General features: G+C 39.8%; 1 pseudogene; it reads left to right on the top strand.

The window, feature by feature from the left end:
* The first annotated feature begins 4,660 nt into the window (after window positions 1-4,660).
* Window positions 4,661-12,489, top strand: LOC122048273 (annotated as a pseudogene).
* The last annotated feature ends 1,285 nt before the right edge of the window (window positions 12,490-13,774 follow it).

The following is a 13,774-nucleotide window of genomic DNA, read 5'->3' as shown; positions in this document are numbered from 1 at the left end:
ACGAGAAGGACGGCACGGGGAGAGAGCCGACAGGCTCGGTGCGTCCGAGGGACGAGGTGACCACGGAAGAGTACGCCGGTGGACGAGAAGAACGTGCACGGCGTTCGAGGGACGAGAAACCGGGAAGGAAGGCTGCTCGAGGAGAAGGCCGGAACTTGGGTTCAGGTGAGCCATATTCCGGATGGCCGAGATCACCCAAGCTAGCAGAGCTGGAGTTGAAGACCCGGACCGAGACGAGCTGAACCGAAGCAGAGCGACCGTACGGAAAAAAGTCAACTAGAGTTGACTTTTGGGGGGGCGCCCGGACCGAATATGTTGACCAGATCGAGTCAAACTCGATCTGAACGTTAGGGATAAAGTTTTATCCCCCAGGGCGCCCAGAACCCCTTCGGGGTGCCCCGACCAGTGCTATAAATATAGCACTGATTTGCACATATCATTGAACTCACTTGTAATTCATTTTTATCTGTGCTTTATTTTCTTTTGTACTGTCAACGCTGTAAGAGGCTACTCCACCCAGAGGAGAATCATATAAAGCGCCATCTTTGCCTTAGATTAGCAATCCTCTGATTGCAAACCAAGTAAACCCTATGCGTCTGTTTTAGATTCTATTTATTCAGTCTCTTTTTCTTTTTAATTACAAGTTCCTTAAATTAGTTGAATATCCGAGAAAGGTTTTGTGTTTACTTTTGTAGGGCAATTCACCCCTCCCCTCTTGCCGGCCTCCAAAGGGACCTACAAGTGGTATCAGAGCAAGGCGCTTCAGGAGGACTAATCGCCGATCGAAGCAACAAGAATGGCCGGACCAAGCATCGTTCCACCAAAATTCGAGGGGGACTTCGCAGACTGGAAGCGATGTATGGAGGTATTCCTAAGAACTGATTTTGAAATTCGGTTTATTATAAAATATGGTTTTGTAGCTCCAATGAATCAAGATGGAGAAGAAAAAGAAGAGAGCCACTAGACAAAGAAGGAGCAGAATGAGTCTGTAGCAAACAGCTGTGCGGAATATCACCTGCTGTGCGTGTTGCCGCCTCAAGAGGTCAACCGCATCGCAAGCTATTCATCTGCCAAAGAACTCTGGGAGAAGTTCCTGGAACTCCACGAAGGCACGTCCGAAGCGAAGCTCGCTAAAAGAGACATCCTCCGGAACAAGCTAATGAACATCCGACTGGAAAAAGGTGAGAAGGTAGCCAGTCTACACGCAAAGGTAAAAGAACTGATTACTGGTCTCGAGAACCTCGGAGAAACGATAACAAATTGGGAAACAATACGCTACGCACTCAACGCGTTTCCCAGAACATCAGATTGGACATCAATCGTCGACGCCTACTACATTTTGAAAGACCTGGAGGTAAGTACTTTAGAAGAACTGTTCTCCACTCTTAAATTGCATGAAACCAGGTGTGCAGGAACAAAGGAATCAAGCCAGATGATACCTGAAACGCAACCAAAAGGGATGGAGAGTTTAAAAATTAAATATTCTCTTTTATAAGTTTCTACAAAAGATTAAGAAAAGATTTGATATCTTTCCTTATTTGTAGATTGAAAGGAGATTTTAATTTTTAGAGATAACTTTCCTTTTTGGAAATCATCCACATGTTTAAAAGAAAGATTTTAATTTATAAAATTTTCTTTTTACAACCACCATGAAGGGAAAAATTATTGGAGAAATTTTTTATAAATTTCTGGAAACAAATTAGGAAGTTTTAATTCTTGTGTTAATTAAAACTCTCCTTGTTTTGGAGATTAAAGTGGTCGGCCATGATGTTTAAGAGAAGAAAATTGTTTTTTAATTAAACTAAATTTTCCTTTTCATGGCAAAAGAATTAAGGATGTTTTTATTTAAATTTCCTTATTTGCCAAGACCAAAGATTATAAAAGAGGGGGTAGAGGTGCTTTCATGGCTAGAGAACTCTATTCTTTTTCTTTGTCTCTTTTCCTCCTTTGTGTGGCCGGCCCTAGAGGTTCTCCCTCTCCTCTTCTCTTCTTCTTTAGTGGCCGGTTTCATCCCCTCTTGGAGCTTTTGATGGTGGCCGGTTCTAGCTAGGAGAAGAAGGAGAGAAAGGAGGCTTTGTTTCTAGCATCCCTTAGAGCTTGGTGGTGGTGGTCGGACCTCTACTTCTCTTGGAGAATTGATGGTGGCCGAATCTAGCTTGGAGAAGAAGGAGCTTGGTGGTTCTCATCTTAGAAGATCATTGCCCACACAACGTCCGAGATTAGAAGAGGAATACGGTAGAAGATCAAGAGGTTATTTGCTTATAAAGAAAGGTATAACTAATAATTGTTTTCTGCATCATACTAGTTTCTTTGTATAGTTATTTTTGGAAATACCAAACACAAGAGGCATATGATTCTAGAGTTTTCAGATATGTTTCAAATTTGTGTTTCTTTTGTTTTTTTTTTTGAATTTGTGATTCAATTGTTCTTTTTGGTTAAACCTAGAGTTATATAAGGAAATTACATATTAGCTTTCCTTAAAAGGCTTTGTATAGGCGGTGGTGGATGCTCCCATACCCAAGAAGGTCATGTGCCTCGCCATGCAGTTCTTAAAGCCAATTTTAGAAATTAATATTTAATTGAATTTATAACATAGGTTGATTTGGATCAATAGTGTTAAGTTTCGCTTGCGATCCAAGTCTAAACCATTAAGAACAGATAAGTTAAATTTAGAATCAATAATGTTAAGTTCCATTTGCGATTCCTAATTTAACTTCTAAAGAACACAATAGGTTGTTTAGGAAAGGTTCGACACTTGTACAAATTTTTTGTATAATGGAACCGGTACGATCTTCCTAGGACCAACCAACAAGTGGTATCAGAGCTAGGGTGTGCCGCTGTGTGTTTGGTTTTCAAATAGATTAAGCACATGTCATACATAATTTAGGTAGGATAATAGTAGGATGTGCTAACTTTGTGGTTGCAGGCTCCAACTATTATGGCATATATAGATATTATGTGTGATTGGACCCTTGAACATGTCAAGGGCATTATTTTGTATGTGCATGATTGTATTTAACTAATATAGCGGGAGCTATATGATGTGAGCCAAGAAGAGGTATTGAAGGGAATTGGGGGACCCATGACAAGGTCCAAGACTAAGAGAATGAAGCAAGCTTTGGAAGGCTTAATAATGAGGCTCAAGGAAAAGGAGGATCAATGCACAATGGAGGCAACAACTAAGTGGATCACATTCCTTCAATTTGAAAGTGAAATTGGTCCAACATGAGGACCATTTTCGTGTGCAAGGGGGGGGGGGGGTTCTAAAGTGACTTTTGATGCCCTTTGTGGGTTTTTAATGCATTTTTGAAAGTTCCTAAGCTAGTATAACAAATACCATGCATGCATGGTTGCATTAAGCTAGTATTAGGGATTAGTGGTTGCATTAGTGGATAATAAAACACATGCATGCAAGCATGATATTTATTGCATAATTAGTGCATAGGGGATCTTAAGGGATGTTAAATAGGAGAACTCTTGTATGACAAATCATGTAAGTTTGAATGAAAATTTGAGTTTCTCTTTTGTGAGAGCTTCCTTCTTGTTCTTAGGCAAAGAACTAATTTCGATCTTATCAAGGCAACTTGTGGCGATCAAAACTCCATGACTTATCACTCACCTTCTCATCTTGCTTGAGTATGGCGTCAATACCCTTCCCCAAGCTGAATTTCAAGGCGATCTATTTACAAGGTTTCTTTATCATTTGGTATCAGAGCCTTGGCTCCTTGATTTTCAGGTTTGTGTCTTGTTTTCATCTTTGTTCTTGTCCATCTTTGTTGATCTCTTCGTCCCTATCTATCATAAATTTCTATTCGCTATTTGGGTCCTCAACTCAAAAAAAAAAAAAAGAAGAAAAATTCGAAAAAAAAAACAAAAAGAAAAAAAAAATCAATGGAGTCATTGATTTCTGATTGAAAAAAAAAGGAGGAGGATTTGTGAATTGAAAGGACTCAATATTCTTTCTTTGTGAAATCTGAATTCAAAGATATATTCCTTCCATTGCTCTTGGTCATTGCTGAATTTCTCGTTTTATCCGTTTATTTCTCTTGTTCTACTCATATTTCTTTTGTTGGTTTCTTATTCACTTGATTGTCTACTTGTTGTCTTGAGAAAGATATTGATAAGGTTCTTTCCTTAAGAACTTATAAAGGAAGCTGAGTGGATAAATTTGAGTGCAACCACGTGAGTAGAGTGGTGAGGTCCGTCTAACATTTCTTTTGTAATTTTCCTTGTCATCTTCTATTTTTTTGTTGCAAGCATGAGTGGGGAAAAATCACCTAATTCCCCTAGGCGAGATCTTAATAGGCTTCAAATGGAGGCACTTACTCAACAATTTGAGAGAATACTTCAAAGACAACTTGAAGAAATACACGAAAGGATGGACCGACTTGAAGGAGAAAAAGTTTCGAACCGTGGGGGCAATTCTAATCATGAAGAATTTCGTCAAAGTGAACCATTCTATGATCCACCAAGAGAAAGAAGGAGGCATGAAGGGGGAAGAAGACATGAAAGAGGAGGTAGAGACCATAGACGAGAAGATGATCTAGGAGGTGTGAAAGTCCAGATACCTTCCTTCCAAGGGAGGAATGATCCTGAAACATATCTTGCATGGGAGATGAAAATAGAACAAATTTTCTCATGCCACAATTACAATGATGCAAAGAAAGTAAAGGTGGCTGCCCTTGAGTTCACCGATTATGCCTTAATTTGGTGGGATCAATTGCAAAAGGAGAGAAGAAGGTATGGAGAGCATCCTATCAACACTTGGGACGAAATGAAGACTTTGATGAGAAGGAGATTTGTGCCTTCCCACTACCATAGGGAATTGCACAACAAATTGCAAAGACTCACCCAAGGGAGTAGGAGTGTAGATGATTACTACAAGGAGATGGAGGTGGCTTTGATTAGGGCCAATATTGTGGAGGATAGGGAAGCTACCATGGCTCGGTTTCTCCATGGCCTAAACCGAGACATTGGAGACATTGTGGAGTTACAACATTATGTGGAGCTTGACGACTTAGTGCATCAAGCAATGAAAATAGAGCAACAATTAAAGAGAAAGGGCGTTATGAAGAAATCATCTTCTCCAAACTACTCTTCAAGTTGGAAGGACAAGCCAAAGAAGGAGGGTTCTTCTTCAAATTCTAAGGAGGCAGCAAGCACTAAGAAGCCTATTCCTACTACCTCTTCTTCCACTTCTAAGAGTAGGGATATCAAGTGTTTTAGGTGTTTGGGAAAAGGTCATATTGCATCCGAATGCCCGAATAAGAAGACTATGGTGGTGAGAGATAATGGGAGTATCTCTAGTGAAGAAATTACTTCTCATTCCTCTTCCTCAAGCGATGAGGAAAATGATGGAGCAGCCTATGCGCAAGATGGAGATCTCTTGGTGGTTAGGAGATTATTGGGAAGCCAAGCCAAGGAGCATGAGGAGGACCAAAGAGAAAATATTTTTCATACCCGTTGCCTTATTCAAGGTAAAACATGCTCTATGATCATTGATGGTGGAAGTTGTACCAATGTGGCAAGTACTAGGATGGTCACCAAACTCAACCTCAAGACTAAACCACATGCAAGATCATATAAACTCCAATGGCTTAGTAATAGTGGTGAATTGGTAGTGAACCAGCAAGTGTTGATTAATTTCTCCATTGGCAAATATGAAGATCAAGTTCTATGTGATATTGTGCCTATGGAGGCAAGCCACATTCTTCTTGGAAGACCTTGGCAGTTTGATAGGCGAGCTCACCATGATGGATTCTCCAACAAGTTCTCTTTTGTTCACAATTCTCGCAAAGTCACACTTGTACCGTTATCACCAAGGGAGGTTTGTGAGGATCAAATAAAAATGAGAGAGAAAAGAGAAAAAGAAGAGCGAGAGCTTAAGAAAAAGAAAGAGTGTGTGAAAAAGAAAATACTTGATTTTGAGGACAAAATTCAAAAGAAAAGAGAGAATGAGGAAAAGAAAGAGAGAAAAATAGAAAATTTGTTTACAAGAGGAAGTGAGGTGAAGAAAGCTTATTTGACAAGGCAGCCTATATTTCTTCTTTTGAGCAAGGAAACTTGCTTGGAATCTAACCCTAACTCCTTGCCTAGTGATGTTGTTGTTATTTTACAGGATTTTGAGGATGTGTTTCCCAAGGAAGTACCTCATAGTTTGCCACCAATGAGGGGGATTGAACACCAAATAGACCTTATTCCTGGCGCTTCTCTGCCCAATAGGCCAGCTTATAGGAGCAATGCTCAACAAACAAAGGAGATACAAAATCAAGTGGAGGAGTTATTGCAAAAAGGATGGGTTAGAGAAAGTTTAAGTCCTTGTGCTGTACCCGTAATTTTGGTGCCTAAAAAGGATGGATCATGGAGGATGTGCACTGACTGTAGAGCAATCAACAACATCACAATTCGGTATAGACATCCTATCCTTAGACTTGATGATTTGCTTGATGAATTGCATGGTGCTTGCTTCTTTTCTAAAATTGATTTGAAAAGTGGGTACCATCAAATTAGGATAAGGGAAGGGGATGAATGGAAAACAGCTTTCAAAACCAAATATGGATTGTATGAATGGTTGGTAATGCCTTTTGGGTTAACTAATGCACCAAGTACTTTTATGAGGCTTATGAACCATGTCTTATGAGAATTTCTTGGAAAATTTGTGGTAGTATACTTTGATGATATTTTGGTATTGATCCTGTCCGAACCAGAAGTCAACAGACGCTGGGCACGTGGCGCTTCCTGATTCGCTGATGTAGATCTCCAACTGGTGGCCCGATGCTCCGGCTAACCTGCACAGAAGTCGGGCCGGGAAGGGGGTTCCCGGCGACGACCCTCCGACGCTCAAGTCAGGTAAATCACGATGAACAAGGTGGCTCCTAAAGTCTCAGAGTACGTACCCCGAATCCTCCTTTGCCGGTGAAACCTGAGGTTCTTTATATAGAGCTGTGAAAGGTTTGGGCACGTGTACCAAGGTGCATAAGTGTCCTCTGTCCTTTCCTAGGTATGCGGCTGTCAGAAAGCTTACCTGTCCTTTCCTAGGTACGCGGCTGTCAGAAAGCTTACCTGACTCATATCGCTACAGTCAAAGCATGCCCTCGATGGGACAGCAGAATCCCCTGTCACAAGATTTGGAGCATGGCACACACGTGAAACCTACAGGTTGTCAGAGAAAGAAATCCTCTGGCCTTTTCCTTTGCTCCAAACTTGTAGTCCGAGCGGACAGATACCTAAACATCCGACCGGACATCCGCAGTGGTTTACTTGTGCTTTGTGGAGACTAACAAACAGGGGTGCTTTATTACTGTGGTCGGTCAAAAGGTCAGCTCGGTCCATGACCTTTTTAACTGAGCGTCGGAACCCCGATTTGACAGGGTGCCTCCCAACTATAAGTGCGAGCCGGCCGGACCCCTCCGGGTACTCGATTCCATCGGCCGGCCGGCAGTCCAATCGGACCGGCCATCTACGGCCGTCCGTCCGGTCGGACCACACTCTCCTCTGGGTGGGCGGCTGTTCCAGTGACTTCCACTTGGCGTTGACTTTGCAAGAAGGGGGGGGGCCCGCTCTTACTACCGGATCAGGTATATTCCAAGAGTTTTGTTGATCATCTTGCACATCTCCAATCTATCTTGCATGTCCTTAGAAAGGAAAAACTATATACTAACTTGGAAAAATGTTCTTTTTGCACTACTCATGTAGTTTTTCTTGGTTTTGTCATAAGTTCTAAAGGAGTGCAGGTTGATGAAGGGAAAGTTAAGGCCATTAGAGATTGGCCAACTCCTAAAACTGTGAGTGAGGTTAGGAGCTTCCATGGGTTGGCAAGTTTCTATAGGAGGTTTGTGAAGGACTTCAGCACAGTGGCAGCACCTCTAAATGAAATTGTTAAGAAAAACATGGGTTTTAGATGGGGAGAGAATCAAGAAAAGGCATTTCAAACACTTAAGGATAAACTCACACATGCACCCATTCTTGCTTTACCTGATTTTTCCAAATCTTTTGAAATTGAATGTGATGCATCTCATGTGGGTATTGGGGCTGTTTTACTTCAAGATGGTCATCCCATTGCATATTTTAGTGAGAAACTAAGTGGCGCCACTCTCAACTATTCCACTTATGATATAGAATTGTATGCACTTGTTAGAGCATTACAAACATGGCAGCATTATCTTTTGTCTAAAGAATTTGTCATTCATAGTGATCATGAATCTTTGAAGTATTTGAAAGGGCAAGGGAAGCTCAACAAAAGGCATGCCAAATGGGTCGAATTTCTTGAACAATTTCCTTATGTGATTAAGCATAAGCAAGGAAAGGTAAACGTTGTAGCAGATGCACTTTCAAGAAGGTATAACTTGTTAGCTACACTTGAAACTAAATTGCTTGGCTTTGAACATATTAAGGAATTGTATATACATGATAATGAGTTTTCCCAATTATATGCTGCGTGTGAAAAGAAATCACAAAATGGGTTTGCTAGGCATGACAACTACTTGTTTAAGAATAACAGACTTTGTGTGCCTAGAGGATCCATGCGTAAATTGCTAGTTAGGAAAACACGAGGGGGGTTTAATGGGACACTTTGGGGTTCAAAAGACCTTAGAAATGCTTCTTGAACATTTTTATTGGCCACACATGAAACACGATGTGCAGAAATTTTGTGCACAGTGCATTGTGTGTAGAAAAGCAAAATCTAAGACATTACCTCATGGACTTTACACGCCTTTGCCTATTCCTAATTTTCCTTGGACTGACTTGTCTATGGATTTTGTTTTAGGGCTACCACGTACTCAAAAAGGTAAGGACTCCATTTTTGTGGTAGTTGATAGATTCTCCAAGATGGCACACTTCATACATTGCCACAAAGTGGATGATGCAACTCATGTGGCAGATTTGTTTTTCAAAGAGGTGGTAAGACTTCATGGCATGCCTAGGAGCATTGTTTCAGATCGTGACACCAAATTTTTAAGCCATTTTTGGAGGACCTTATGGAACAAAGCTTCTTTTCTCCACCACATGCCACCCACAAACTGACAGCCAGACTGAGGTGGTAAATAGGACACTTTCTACTCTTCTTAGAGCAATTATTAAGAAGAACATTAAGTCTTGGGAAGAATGTTTACCTCATGTTGAATTTGCTTATAATAGGGTGGTACATTCTACTACTCAATTTTCTCCTTTTAAGATTGTTTATGGGTTCAATCCACTAACACCTCTTGATTTGCTTCCTTTACCTAACACTTCTTCTTTAGTTCACAAGGATGGCAAAACAAAAGGAAGAATATGTGAAGAAGCTTCATGAGCAAGTTAAAGTTCAAATTGAGAAGAAAATGGAGCAATATGCAAATCGAGCCAATAAAGGGAGAAAAAGAGTGGTCCTTGAACCCGGTGATTGGGTGTGGGTTCATATGAGGAAGGAACGGTTTCCTACCCAAAGGAAATCAAAGCTTCAACCAAGAGGAGATGGACCATTCCAAGTGTTGGAAAGAATTAATGACAATGCTTACAAAATTGATTTGCCCGGTGAGTATGGTGTTAGTGCAACATTTAATGTGGCTGATTTGAGTCCTTTTGATGTAGGAGATGAAGACCTAAATTCGAGGACGAATTCACCTAAAGAAGGAGGGAATGATGTGAGCCAAGAAGAGGCATTGAAGGGAATTGGGGGACCCATGACAAGGTCCAAGACTAAGAGAATGAAGCAAGCTTTGGAAGGCTTAATAATGAGGCTCAAGGAAAAGGAGGATCAATGCACAATGGAGGCAACAACTAAGTGGATCACATTCCTTCAATTTGAAAGTGAAATTGGTCCAACATGAGGACCATTTTCGTGTGCATGCATGGGGGGGGTTTTCTAAAGTGACTTTTGATGTCCTTTGTGGGTTTTTAATGCATTTTTGAAAGTTCCTAAGCTAGTATAACAAATACCATGCATGCATGGTTGCATTAAGCTAGTATTAGGGATTAGTGGTTGCATTAGTGGATAATAAAACACATGCATGCAAGCATGATATTTATTGCATAATTAGTGCATAGGGGATCTTAAGGGATGTTAAATAGGAGAACTCTTGTATGACAAATCATGTAAGTTTGAATGAAAATTTGAGTTTCTCTTTTGTGAGAGCTTCCTTCTTGTTCTTAGGCAAAGAACTAATTTCGATCTTATCAAGGCAACTTGTGGCGATCAAAACTCCATGACTTATCACTCACCTTCTCATCTTGCTTGAGTGTGGCGTCAATACCCTTCCCCAAGCTGAATTTCAAGGCGATCTATTTACAAGGTTTCTTTATCACTATATTAGCCCTAGGTTTTTAGAATTTTATTTTTCGATCTAGATTACATGTACATTCCTTTGTGGAATATAGGATCGATATATGTAAAATTCTATATTTGTCGCGGATCGTATTCTTGCAAGGCGTGGTGCTATTGGAGGACCAAAGGCGCAGCGGAATAAGAAGCAAGATAGATGCGATGACTAGACCCGATGGCGGTGGCTAAAGATGACAGCAACTAGAGTTGGAGCATACTGAAGATAGTGATGAAAAAGGCCATAATATTTGAAAAATTAATTTCTAAATTTATTGCTTTTATTTACTGTGATGTATGTGTGCATGATATGCTAGCATAGGTTAAAATTCCTCACCTTAAATAACTAAGTGGGAGAGGGATTAGTATATGAATCCCATGGTCTCCATTACTGATTTGTAAGTGATGCAACAAGCTTGCGCATTGGCTCTGAGTGCCTTCCTCCATTTCGGATGAGTTTGTTTGCGGATCACTAGATCAAACTTCCATTTTGGATGATTATAGGAAATTAATTAAGAGTGTGTGATCTTCCCCATCGGAAGTGGCGTAATCTTATTTAATGGACTAAGTATCAACTAATGGTATACACTTAGGCTCATTTAATAATATCCTCCCCATCGGAGACACAGCTATTAGTTGTGTGACCGAAGGAAAACCAACTATTAATTTGTCATAAAGATAGGTTGACAAGATAATAAAATTATAACCCTCCTCTTACAAATGTTTGAATTTGTATACATCCACACTATCGTGGCATACAATATTCACGGTGTTTGAGATAATTTTATTTGTCATAAAGATAGGTTGACAAGGTTATTAATGGGTATAACTCTCCTCTTACAAATGATCAATTTTGTATATGTCCACACTATCGTGGCATGCAAAATTCACGGTGTTTGAGTTGTTGGTGAATTTAAATGATATTATTTTGAGGAATCAATATTATTTTAAATTCAAAGTTTTGACCAAATATTTAATCAAAAACAGACCAACTATTAATTTTATTCATCATAAAGTAAGGTTGACGAGATAATAAAATTAATGGATAAAATCTCCTCTTTGATTTTGTATACGTCCACACTATTGTGACATACAAAATTCATGGGGATTTTAAGGAATTGATCTTGACCAAATATTTTTGTGATTCTTATGATTTCAAATGTTAGTCAATCCCCTAGTTGTTATACTATAGAAAAGACTTAGTAGTCCCAATTATAATGATTTGAAATAGGACTTGAACATTAAGGTGGACTTTCTTCTTAGAACTAAGAACAATTCAGGTGTATTTTATTCATTAGTTGTTACATGTTTAGTGGAGTTATCTACCGGTACCTGGTGTGTAGATACGGGAATCACTGATCATGTCTGTAATTTATTGCATGTCAGCCAACCAGTGGAGGAGCTGAAGCACTTTACAGAAGGATTGAGGGCTGCCATTCGCCATGATGTCAGATTAAGTCGGGTCACCACATTCAGAGAGGCAGTTGACCAGGCACTAATGTCCGAAAGAGACAGAAACGACATGATCAAGGAAGCGCAGACAAGAGATTGAGTTATCAGGGACGGGATCAATAGGAGTCGAGCAAGAAGAAGTCAACCCCTGGTCAGTATCCAGGAAAGCAGCCGTTTAAACAGGCACAGCCACGTCAGCAATTTCAGAAGTCGCAAACAACTGAAGGTACTACTTCCAGGGTCAAAAACAAGGTTCGTTGTTCCAAGTTCGAGAAGATTCATGCTGGAGAGTGCTTGACGGGAACAGATGTTTGCTACATGTGTAAGAAGACAGGGCATTTTGCTAGGGATTGTCCTCAGCTCAAGGAGCCAACCAAAGGAAGGGTATTTGCTATGACTCAAGAGCAGGTGGATTTGGACATAGCTATCATCATAGGTATGATTTATGTTGCTAATATTCTGGCCCATGCATAGATTCTAGAGCTACTCATTCGTTCATATCAGTGGCTTACATTACAAAACTGAACATTATACCTGAACAAATGGTTACGGGATATAGTGTGGCATTGCCGTCAAGGGAGGAATTACATAGTAACAGGATAGTAAAGAACTGCCAAATGATGATGCAAAATCATATGGTAGGCGCAAGACTCATTGTGCTGGAAATGACAGAGTTTGATGTGATTCTCGAAATGGACCGGCTGGTTCGGTACGAGGCAGTCATTGATTGCAAACAATGAACGGTTAAGTTGAAGCTACCAAATGAAGAATTCTTTATTTTTCATGCAGTTCCACAACTGGCCATTCCCCACGTAATTTCTGTGTGTAAAGCCCGACGAATGCTAAGTAAGGGATGTGAGGGTCTTCTGGTCAACATTATGGTTAAATCAGAGACTCGGCGACCAAGTTTGGAGGAGGTGGAGGTAGCTCGTGATTTTCCAGAAGTATTGTAGGGCTACCCCTGGATGGCGAGGTGGAGTTTGGAATAGAACTGTTACCGGGAACCACCCCAGTGTCAAAAGCACCATACCGACTGGCACATACTGAAATTGTAACGCCCGCCCTTCCCCTACTGCTAGCAAGGGCGGCACTACGTGAACATACATGCATGTGTGATCATTGCAGCGGAAGAATTCTTAAATTTTAAAACATACATAGAGAATAATATAATCATGTAAACATATTAAACATGCGAGCATGCTTAGCATTCATGTGTGTAACTTAATTTAATATTTAATCACTGAACATAACATAGAATTCAAGCATAGTTTAGTTGCCCTAACGTTCAAGTCATGATAAAAAAAAGGATCTTAGCAATTCTTTAACTAAACCAAGTGCCTATTAGTTCAAGATTCATGGAAATAATAAAAAGAGATAGTCAAGTAGCAAACATTAAAAGCATCAAGTAGAAAACAAGTTAACATGCAAAACTTAAACACAAAAACAGATCTCTTCTGCCATGCCACTGCCACACACATATTTACTCTTCCTGCTGCTCCCTTTAGTTTAGCCATTCTTTACCCTTTTTCGCAGTACAAGGAAATTTAAAACTATAAGCACATAGGCTTAGTAAGATCCTTTTATACTCACAAAAGCCATAAATCATGAATTAAACATGGAGTAGTGATATATTCATTTAACCAACATCTAGATTTAACATTTCATGCTAGCATAAAGTAGTGTCATACTCATTTGGGCAAATCATAAACATAGCATATGAGAGCATAAACATAAGGTAGTAGCATGTTCATCTAGGTATCATAGACATATCTCAAGAGAGCAATCTTCCTAAATCATAAAAAATCATATAGCATGAAATAAGTATATGCAAGATGTTCTTTTGAAAACATATATCATAATCATATAACATGAAATAAGTATATGCAAGATGTTCTTTTCAAAACTTATATCATAACATATATAGCATGAAATAAGTATATGCAAGATGTTCTTTTGAAAACGTATATCATATAGTTACTTAAACATAAATCTCAACATGAGGGCCCGACATTGTACCACATATAT

Source organism: Zingiber officinale, chromosome 2B, assembly GCF_018446385.1.
Source record: "Zingiber officinale cultivar Zhangliang chromosome 2B, Zo_v1.1, whole genome shotgun sequence".
Lineage (NCBI taxonomy): Eukaryota > Viridiplantae > Streptophyta > Magnoliopsida > Zingiberales > Zingiberaceae > Zingiber > Zingiber officinale.
The sequence above is the reverse complement of the archived record's forward strand: the minus strand, read 5'-3'. Positions and strand labels throughout refer to the sequence as shown.